The following is a 9,932-nucleotide window of genomic DNA, read 5'->3' on the forward strand; positions in this document are numbered from 1 at the left end:
CAGATCCCACATCTCCAGTGTGGAGAGAAACCTGGGAGACATCTGAGCTCATTCTCTCCCTTTACAGATGGGAAACTGAGGCCCAGGCAGGGAAGGGACTTGCCCAGAGCCCCAGCTTCAGAGCCAGGGAGTCATCCAAAGCCCCCTGACTCCAGCTATGGGGGTGAGTGGAAGTCAGGTCAGGCTTGGGGTCAGGAGACGCCTCATTGACACCCCATTCACCTCCCTAGGCCTCAGTTTCCTTATCTGCAAAATGGGGATAGTAAAACCTATAGCACCTACCTTGAAGAATTGTTGAGGGGCTTGAATGAAGGGGAAGCACGGCATGGCCTGCCCAGAGCTTGGCTACAAAGGCCAAAAGGAGACAAGGAGGCCGCCGGGAAGGCCACCCTAGCAGGCCTATCCCAGGGTCCTCTCCAAGCCTCCTCATTCATGCATGACAAGTCCAAGTGAGGAGACAGACTAGAGGGCAGGGCAGGAGGCAGTGGGGGCTCCCTCGGGGACCACAGCCTCCTTTCCCAAGCCTCCCTCTGCCCCTGCTCTGGCCTCTCCCCTGGGGTCCTGGGTCCTCTCCGTCTCTCCCGCTGCCCTGATGGCATCCCCCCCACCCCCCAGGCCCTATCCTGTCTCTCCTTTTTGCTGGGGGCAGCTGGATGGCCACCCTGCCACATGAATGCAAGAGAGGCAGAGGAGGCTCTAGGAAGGCGGGGGGGGGGGGGGGGGGGGGGGGGGGCTCATAGAGGTTCAAGTCTGGCTGGTCCAGGCAGTCCTCCAGGATTGGTTCCTCTGCTGTAAATGGGGGAAGGTGGGCTCCATGGCATCTAAGGGCCCTCCAGATCCCCCCAAAACATCTGCTGTCCCTTTTCCTCTGGCCAATCCCCCTCCATCAGGAGGGTGCCGATCCCCTCCGGGCCCAGGTTTAAGGGGGGCCTCAATAAGCTGCAGAGTCCAGAGGAGGATGACCAAGAAGTGGAAGGGCCTGGAGGTCAGCCCAGAGGATGGAGGGTGACAAGGTGGGAGTGGGGTGCAGGGGGCATAGTCAGGCATTCCATGGCCTGGAATGAGGAAGGAGAAGGAAGAAACCAGAGCAGAACTAGCACTCCCTCCTGCCCTCAGGCTCTGCTGGACAATAGCTAGCATTCCCAGAGCTCTCCTCCACCAGTGGGGAAGTGACTTGCCCAAGGTCACACAGCTAGTAGGTGGTGAAAATCAGCTTTTGAATTCAGGTCCTCCAGTTTCCAGGCCCTGCATTCCAGTCTCCACACCCTCTTGTGGCCTCCATAGTCTCCTGGGAGCCAACCCTGCCCTGGAGCCCAGAGAAACTCTGGACAGCCCTGCAGTTCTCCTCTGGGCTCTGGCTTCACCTCTCTGCCCAGTCAGTGGAAATGAATTTAGTCCCGCCTCTCTCACTTCCTAGCTGGGTGCCTCAGTCTCCTCAATGGGAATAACATGGGGCCAGGTGGGCTGAGCATCCATGGAGGCTGCCCCCCTGCCCCCCTGCCTCCCTGCTCCCCTGCCTCTCTGCCCCCTGTCTCCTGCCCCCTGCCCCCTGCTTCCCTGCCTCTCTGCCCCCCTGCCCCCTGCCTCTCTGCCCCCTGCTTCCCTGCCTCTCTGCCCCCTGCCTCTCTGCCTCCCTGCCTCCTGCCCCCCTGCCCCCTGCTTCCCTGCCTCTCTGCCCCCCTGCCCCCTGCCTCTCTGCCCCCTGCTTCCCTGCCTCTCTGCCCCCTGCCTCCTGCCTCTCTGCCCCCTGCCTCCTGCCCCCCTGCCCCCTGCTTCCCTGCCTCTCTGCCCCCCTGCCCCCTGCCTCTCTGCCCCCTGCCTCCTGCCCCCCTGCCCCCTGCTTCCCTGCCTCTCTGCCCCTCTGCCCCCTGCCCCCCTGTCCCCCTGCCCCCTGCCTCCTGCCCCCCTGCCTCTCTGCCCCCCTGCTTCCCTGACTCCCTGCCCCCTGCCCCCTGCCCCCTGCTTCCCTGCCCCCTGCCCCCTGCCTCTCTGCCCCTCTGCCCCCTGCCTCCTGCCCCCCTGCCCCCTGCTTCCCTGCCTCTCTGCCCCCCTGCCCCCTGCCTCTCTGCCCCCTGCCTCCCTGCCCCCTGCCCCCTGCTTCCCTGCCTCTCTGCCCCTCTGCCCCCTGCCTCCCTGCCCCCCTGTCCCCCTGTCCCCCTGCCTCCTGCCCCCCTGCCTCCCTGCCCCCCTGCTTCCCTGACTCCCTGCCCCCTGCCCCCTGCTTCCCTGCCCCCTGCTTCCCTGCCTCTCTGCCCCCTGCCCCCTGCCCCCTGCCTCTCTGCCTCCCTGCCTCCCTGCCCCCTGCCTCCCTGCCCCCCTGTCCCCCTGCCTCCCTGCCCTCCCCCCCCCCCCCCCCCCCCCCCGCCTGTGCTGAGGTCCCCTAGACGAGCTGGGTGAGGGCTTGGCCAGGCTGCTGTTCCTCTCCCAGCAGCCCCTGCCTGCCCGGGAGATGATCTGGGGGATCTGAGGACCTCGGTGCCGCCCTGTGCTGAACACCGGCTCACTGTCCTCTGTAGCAGCTGGTATGGGGGGTGGCACGGGCCCAGATGCCAGGCTATTCATCACCACCAGCCTCCCTTGGCCAAGCTCCCTCCTGCCCTTGGGCATCGCTCCCCAGGGGAGACAGCCGTGGCTGGGGGAGGCAGAAAGGTGGCTCCCTGAGGGCACAGGTGGCAGACAAACATTTATGAGTGCCTTGGGGTGCCAGGCCCCAGCTAAGCCTGGCACCCGGGCTCAGAGGGCACTCAGTGACACTGAATTTCTCAGCTGCTCCTTCCTTCTCTCCTCTGGACTGTGGCCAAGGCCAAACCCCAGTTCTAGGAGCCCTTGGGGGAGGCCGGAGACCTCCAGGCCTAGAGAAGGGGCCTCCACACTGAGCCTCCAGCCAGCCCCTCTGCCGGGCAGTAGAATGGGGGGGCAGATTTCACCAGAGACCCGGCCTTCCCCTCTCCCTTCTGGGGCCAAGCAGCAGGCGGGGGTCCCTGGCCACGGCCAGCCCCATCGAGTCCTTTGGCCGGAGGCAGAGTGGCTGCTGAGGCCCAGAGCAGAGTCCTGGCGCTGCGGAGGAAGCAGGGCCAGAGAAGAAGGCCGGCCCAGGGCTCGGCCCCGGGACCCTGTGGCTCTCTCGGCTTCTGCGCCTGCAGGCACTCGGGGTTAGAAACGCTGGACGCTGGGGAGCGGCCGGCATTCTGGTCTACTCCAGAGCTGAGGGGCTGCTGCCTCGGGCAGCCCTTTGGCATCCCCCTTGTTTACTGGCTGGCCCTCCGGTATCCCGGTGGACACTTATTCACCGTCCCTCAGGCCGCTGGACGGCCGGACTATAAAGAAACTGAACCAAGCTGTATATGCTGTGTGGGAGAGCAGAGGCTGGAATGGGGCTGCCACACCTTGCACAGACCCATCACTGCCACCACTGCACCGGGCAGCAGTACACAGTGCGGAATCCCCTCCCCCAGATCCTGCTCACCAGGATCCTCTGTGAGGCGCCTCGTACTCCTTCAGTGACTCTCAGAGCAAGGCTCGCTGCCTGCCTTTTCATTCTGCCTCTGCAGGCAGGAGGAAACCTGAAGGGGCCTCAGGAGTCTGCTGTGAATGGATCCTTGGTAGCAGCTCAGACGGGAAGCCCCCAGGGCAGGAACTCACTTTGGCTTTTCCTCCTTCTCGCTGGCGCTTCCCCAGGCCCTGGGCCCTGCCACGGCACCCCTGGGGCCTCCATGAGTGGCCTGGCCAAGTCACTGGCTCCCTGGGAACCTGCAAAGTGAAGGCCATTGCCTGGAGGACGGGACACAGCACAACAAATAGTCATTAAGCGCCTGCTGTATACAGAGCCCCAGGCTTGATTCTGCTGGAACAGCAGGGGCTTCCAAGCCAAAGGAGCAGCACATCAGGGAGGAAGGAGGCCCAGGAGGTGGATGGAGGAGGAAGAGGACGCCTGGCGGGCCCCACAATGCCAAGTTTCCGGTTTCAGCTTAGCCAGGGAAGTCACGGGGCAGAACTCCTTTCACACAGGGAAGCGAGCCTGTTCCAAGTCTCCCAGTGGAAACCTGAGAACCAGGGCAGAGCTGGACTGAAACCCCAGACAGCAACATCTGCAAACCAAGGGCAGCCAGTGAAGGATGGACTGCCTGATGTGGGGGACAGCCCAGGAGGAGGACCCAAGGGGGCTCCTGCCCCACTGGGTGCATGCCCTGGGCAAGCCACTCACTGCCTCAGCCTCAGCCCCCTCATCTGTGAGGTGGGGGCTCTGGCCGCCTCAGGCCCGTCCCAGGAGGATCAGCTGAGACAAGACGCTTGTCCTTGTTGGATGGCTGAACAGCCTCACGATTCCTCTGAGTGGTGGCCAGCGGCCCCTCTGCCTGAGGTCTGGCTCCTGGGGAAGGCATAGCCTGGCCAAGGCCACCAATAGGGCCTTAGAGTGGAGTGATCGGCTCCTTCTCCATCCCCTGGAGCCAAAGCAGATGGACCATTTCCCCTCCTCGAGGGCTTTGTGCTCAGTGGTTAGAGCCCGGCCGTCACACTGGGCTGCCAGAGAGGCCAGCCTGGCCGTCCCAGGGGCCCCTGGAGCTGGTCCAGCCCTCCCCTCCCTGGGTCCTGGGCTGCAGGATGCAGACCTGTGGGACAGGCACTGTCAGGACTCCCAGAGCCCTGGGGGAGACAGCAAATGAGCCCCGCTGTGCAATGAAGGCCTGTGGGTGGGAGTCAGGCTAGGGCGAGGCTCAGGGCAGGTGAGGGGCCTCCCTGGGAGGCTGAGGCTCCGCTCCCAGAATTCAGGACAAGCCCCACCCCAGTCTGCAGACTCTTGGGGGGCTCCTCTTGGCCTTGAGGGGCTTGGAAAGAGAGAAGGGCCTCGGCTAGGCTGGGGATGAAGGAAGGAAGGAGCCCCCAGGAGGCAAGAGGGGGTGTCCCTCCCTGCAGGGCTTCAGCTTGGAGCCCTTCATGGCCGCCCTTGGGCCATCCATGGAGCGCTTGTTAAAGGACTCGAGCCAGGCTATAAAGAAAAGTCAGAGCCAGCCCCAGCCCTCAGGAGCTCAGTCTAGGGAGAGAAGGGGCCGGGCTGGGGCAGGCAGGGGGGCAGCGGGTTGAGAGGGATGGAGAAAGCCCTGGAGGAGGCTGGCTTTTAGCTGAGCCTCGAAGGCAGCCAGAAGAGCCAAGAGACAGGAGGGAGAGCCCTCCCGGCACGGGAGAACGCAGAGAAAACGCCCGGACCAGAGACTCGGAGTATTTACTTCCCAGGAACTTCCAGAGGCTCGTCACAGACCTGAAGGGCATATATGGCAAGGCGCAACGGGCTAAGAGGCTGGAAGGGGGGAAGGGGGGGGGAGTTAGGGAGGGCTCTGAACTCCTACCATTTGACCCCAGAAGGGACCATAGGGAGCCATAGCAGTTTATTAAGGAAGGGGGCAATTTGATCAAATCCATGCTTTAGGGAAGGAAAGAGGAAGAAAGAAGAGAGGGAGGGAGGGAGGGAGGGAGGGAGGGAATGAGTAGGGAGGGGTAGAGGGTGGAAGGAAGGAAGGAAGGAGGAGGAGGGTGGGGAGAAGGAGGAAGGGGAGGAAAGGCTGGGCAAAGAATAAACATTTATCTGCTCGCCACACTGAAAAGCCTACTGTGTGCAGGCCCACAGCATTTGCAGACCTCTGAATCGCTTTAAACCCTCTTTTGATGGCCAGAGTGGGGAGAGCCAGTGAGAGGTCCAGGCGAGCCGCCGTCCCCGTGGAATCCAGAAGCCTAGAAAGATTTGGTGACCCCGTTTACTTAGCTTAAAGGGGAAGCCCCAGGTTTGACCTTGTCCCCAGGGGGAAAGTCCTACTTCACCAGCCTCAGACTCACCCCAGACTTTAAGGGAGTTTGAGTGCCAATAGCTAATCCCATCAGATGTTAAGCATGCTTTTGTCCAGCGCTTTCTCCCCTTGGGCCAAAGTCCTTTACCAAGATGGCCCTGCCCTGGGCTGGGTCTTTCCCTTTTGTGTCCATTGCCAAGCCTCTGCCCCTCAGTCATTCCTGTCCCCCTTTTCCTTTGTTACCATTGTAAAGCCAATCAACTGCCCCCTCATCCTCAGCCCCAGGCTCCTCCAGCTCCCAGGCTCTCTGCTCCTTAGCCTCAGCTTTATTATGTGACCTCAGGCTGGCTATATCATCTCTTTGAGGTTCAGTTTTCTGATCTGAAAAATGGGGCTAACAATTCTTGGGCAGGAAGTGGGTGGGGGTGGGGGTGGGGCCAGGGCTGGCCTGGCCTGGGGATGGTCACCAGAAGGACTTCTCTGGCCCCCAAGGCAAAGGATTCATGGATCAGACTAGGGATGCCTCCAGGATCCCGAGGATGCAGGAAGCCATGGTCCAGTGGCCTGGGCTACTGGGGACCCAACAGGTGGAGGTGCCCGAGGGGCGTGGTCTTCTCCCCTCTTCCCAGGGGCAGTTTCTTCTTCCATAGAATGGGTGAGTTTGGCCAGAGATGCCAGGATCTGAGTCCCCTCCGGAGGAAGGAGCATCCCGCGCTTTCATTCATTCACGATCATTCAGTGTGATCTAGAGGATCCTCAGGGACTCCTTACGCCACCCACAGCCGTTCCTCCACACCTAACGGGGACCCCAGCCGGCCCCTGGGGGTTACACGGGCCACACAGATCCACGCAGACCTGCTAGCGGATGGACTCTTGTTCGGCTGTTTCAGTTCCGTCCTGCCCTCGTGACCCCATTTGGACTTTCCTGGCCAAGGTGTACTGGAGTAGTGGGCTGTTTGCCAGCTGATTTCCAGATGAGGAAACTGAGGCCACATTTGAACTCAGGTCTTCCCGATTCCAAGGCAGGCACTCACTCTATGGGCTTCTGAGTGGAGGGAACAGGAGAGTCTCGCAGCAAGCTGGGGAGCCTCTGCTGCCGTGTAGATGTGGCCCAGATCGGTCCAGGGTCCGAGTGCAGAGCCACCAGGGCTGCAGCTACCCCAGCTGGGTTCCTTAGGCTCGGCCTGGAGCTCCCGGTGAGATGGAGGAAGAGTCTGGCAGGAAGCAGAAGGGGGAGTCGGTCGGGACTTTCCCCTCCCAAAGGGTAAGCCGGGCTGTGGCTGATGCCTCAGTAAGTGGCGGGTATCCAGGTGAGCTGCCCAGATAAGAGAGGCCGGGTGGGTGGGAGGCTCCGCCGCCCTGCCAGTGCCACTGACATGGAGGGGGTCATTCGAGCCCTGCCTGGGGAGACTTTGGCTTTGCCCCTGGAGGCGATGGGGGGGCGGCTTGGAGCAGCACAGATTCTTATCTGAGAATCCCATTAGAGGTGCCAAAGCTGGCTGGAACATGGTGGCGGCGCCTGGCAGCACACTCTGCCAGCCTTAAATGGCAGCAGACACAAAGAGCTCTGATGATCTTCTACTTTGGGCTGTTGGGGGGGGGGGCATCCCGCCTCCTCAGGGGCACGGGGCAGCCCTTCAGAGATCTGGTGGCCACGCCCTGGGCAGGCTGTGCCAGCCAGAGCACCCTGCCCCCAGTGCTGAGCTTCCTTCCAAGCTGTCTCTGGCTCTGCCCCTCTGCCCTGTCCCTCTCGAGCGGCCCCGAGGACACAGAACGGCGCCCAGTGGGCCCCCTCCGAGTGGTGGGCTCCTTGCCCACGTCTGTGCCGGGACTGGGGGGCTAAAGGCATCCACGAACAGCATTGACGGTTCTCTAGGCGCTGAGCTCTTTGGTCCTGGGGGTGCCTCAGGCAGTGGGGCAGGGCTGCTGACGAGGACAGGGGGCGCCTGGGAGCTCCCTGGGGGGAGGGAGGGTCTGGACCCCCGAAGGAGCAGCTCCAAAGGCTCCAGCACACTTCTGGCCCTTCTCTTACCAAATGCCGATTGGCACGACTTCACCCCAAAAGAACAAGCTGAAAAAGGCATCTGGGCACCTAGAACCTCCCCGGATCCCACCTAGGAACTCATACGGAGCCAGGACAGCCGACAGAAAGCCACTCCTCCCTCGGGGGCTTGGGAACCCCAGGATTCCTTTGGATTTTGTCCTCTGAGCCCCCATCCCTCACCTTGGCCTGGCCCACCAGTCATCCAAAGGGGGGGCTTGGGCCTCCCCTGGGCCCCGTAGTGCGGGGGGCTCAGCAGATGCCGTCCCTTCCTCCCCTCCTCCCCCACTGCGAGCCAAGACAGAGCAGGAAGAGGCCCAGCCACCAGACGTCCTGTCCAGTTTGAGCCCTTTCAGGAAGCAGAGCTCCACGGGCCGGGGGGGGGGGGCATGGAAAGATAGAGGGGTCCCCTGGGGCCCACGTGGGCCTGCCTTTTGGGGAGCTGATGAATGAGCATCTGCTTCCTCTCCAAAGCTGGCCTTGGCCTGTGGCAAGCGGGCAGTGGCAGCTCCCTGCCAGGAGCCACTCTGAATCCAGTGGAAAAACTCTGAGCTTGAGACGCCAGAGGCCTGCTCAGTGCCTTGGGGTGCTGCTGGAGGAGGTGCCCACAAATCCCAGAGGCTGCGTGATACAGGGAGCCCCCAAAGGGTGCCGTGCCACCTGGGTTTGAAGAAAAATCCATGAGAAGTGGGCATCTGGCTTTAGCCTCCCCTCTGCTCTGGGCCCCCGGCCTCCCCTCTGCCCCCAGCCTCCCCTCTGCCCCTGGCCCCTGGCCTCCCCTCTGCCCCTGGTCCCCAGCCTCCCCTCTGCTCTGGGCCCCCAGCCTCCCCTCTGCCCCTGGCCCCCAGCCTTCCCCTCTGCTCTGGGCCCCCAGCCTCCCCTCTGCCCCTGGCCCCCAGCCTCCCCTCTGCCCCTGGCCCCTGGCCTCCCCTCTGCTCTGGGCCCCCGGCCTCCCCTCTGCCCCCAGCCTCCCCTCTGCCCCTGGCCCCTGGCCTCCCCTCTGCCCCTGGTCCCCAGCCTCCCCTCTGCTCTGGGCCCCCAGCCTCCCCTCTGCCCCTGGTCCCCAGCCTCCCCTCTGCTCTGGGCCCCCAGCCTCCCCTCTGCTCTGGGCCCCCGGCCTCCCCTCTGCTCTGGGGCGGAGGGGGATGAGTCGTCTCCCATGACAAGAGTGAGCCAGGCCAGGCCTGCTGTGTGTCAGCGCCCAAGGGCAGCCCCAGTAGCTGGACGGCCTGGTGGTCCGGGCCTGGTCACTCCTCTCTAGCCCAGGCCGGCCCCAGCTTCGGCCCTTTGACAGGGAGCCCCGCTCGGCTTTGGCCTGGCTCCGGGGCCTCTCCTGGGATGCTGGTTGTCCGGCGCTGCCTGCTGGGAGCAGACCCTTGGGAGGCCCCGAGGCCCCTGCTTTGATGTCAGGCAGACAAGAGAGCCTCCAGGGGCACGGCCTGCTCTGGCGTTGGAAGACATGCTTGAGCTTGTGTGCGCGAAGGTGAGACAGACATAGGCAGAGCCAGAGGGAGGATGAGGGAGCCCAGCTGGAGCCTGAGCTGAGGGGGCAGGGACAGGGCCGGGAGGGCCCGAGGCCGCCCCTTGGGCCCCTGCTAGCAGGCACGTGGAGCCTGGGCGCTGCTGACACCCCTCAGAGAGGGGGAGGAGCAGGAGGGGCCCTCCCCATGTCCCTGGTCTTTCGCTCAGGCCACCCATTGGCCAGAGGAGCGAGTGGAGCTTCAGGGGTGAGAAGGGCCCGGCTTCTGGGGCTTCCCACTACCCTGCCCTGCCAGGAGCCCCAAGGAGGATGGCTCTGAGGCCCTTTGGCGCTGCTGCAGGGGGTCAGATGGACGTGGCTGAGAGCCCCACGGGCAGCAGCAGGAGCCTCTTCCCTTCCCTTCCCTTCCCTTCCCTTCCCTCTTACCGTCGGTCCTGTGTGTTGGCACCAAGGTAGGAGGGGTGAGGGCTGAGCAGCAGGGCTTCAGCGACTTGTCCAGGGTCATAGAGCCGGGAAGTGTCTGTGGCCAGATTGGAACCCAGGACCTGGCCATCACTCACCTGAGCCGCCCAGCTGCTCCATGCCCAGCCCTAGCCACGAACCAAGGGGATGATGCAAATGTCACCCACCT

This window comes from Monodelphis domestica, chromosome 1 (assembly GCF_027887165.1).
Source record: "Monodelphis domestica isolate mMonDom1 chromosome 1, mMonDom1.pri, whole genome shotgun sequence".
Taxonomy (NCBI): domain Eukaryota; kingdom Metazoa; phylum Chordata; class Mammalia; order Didelphimorphia; family Didelphidae; genus Monodelphis; species Monodelphis domestica.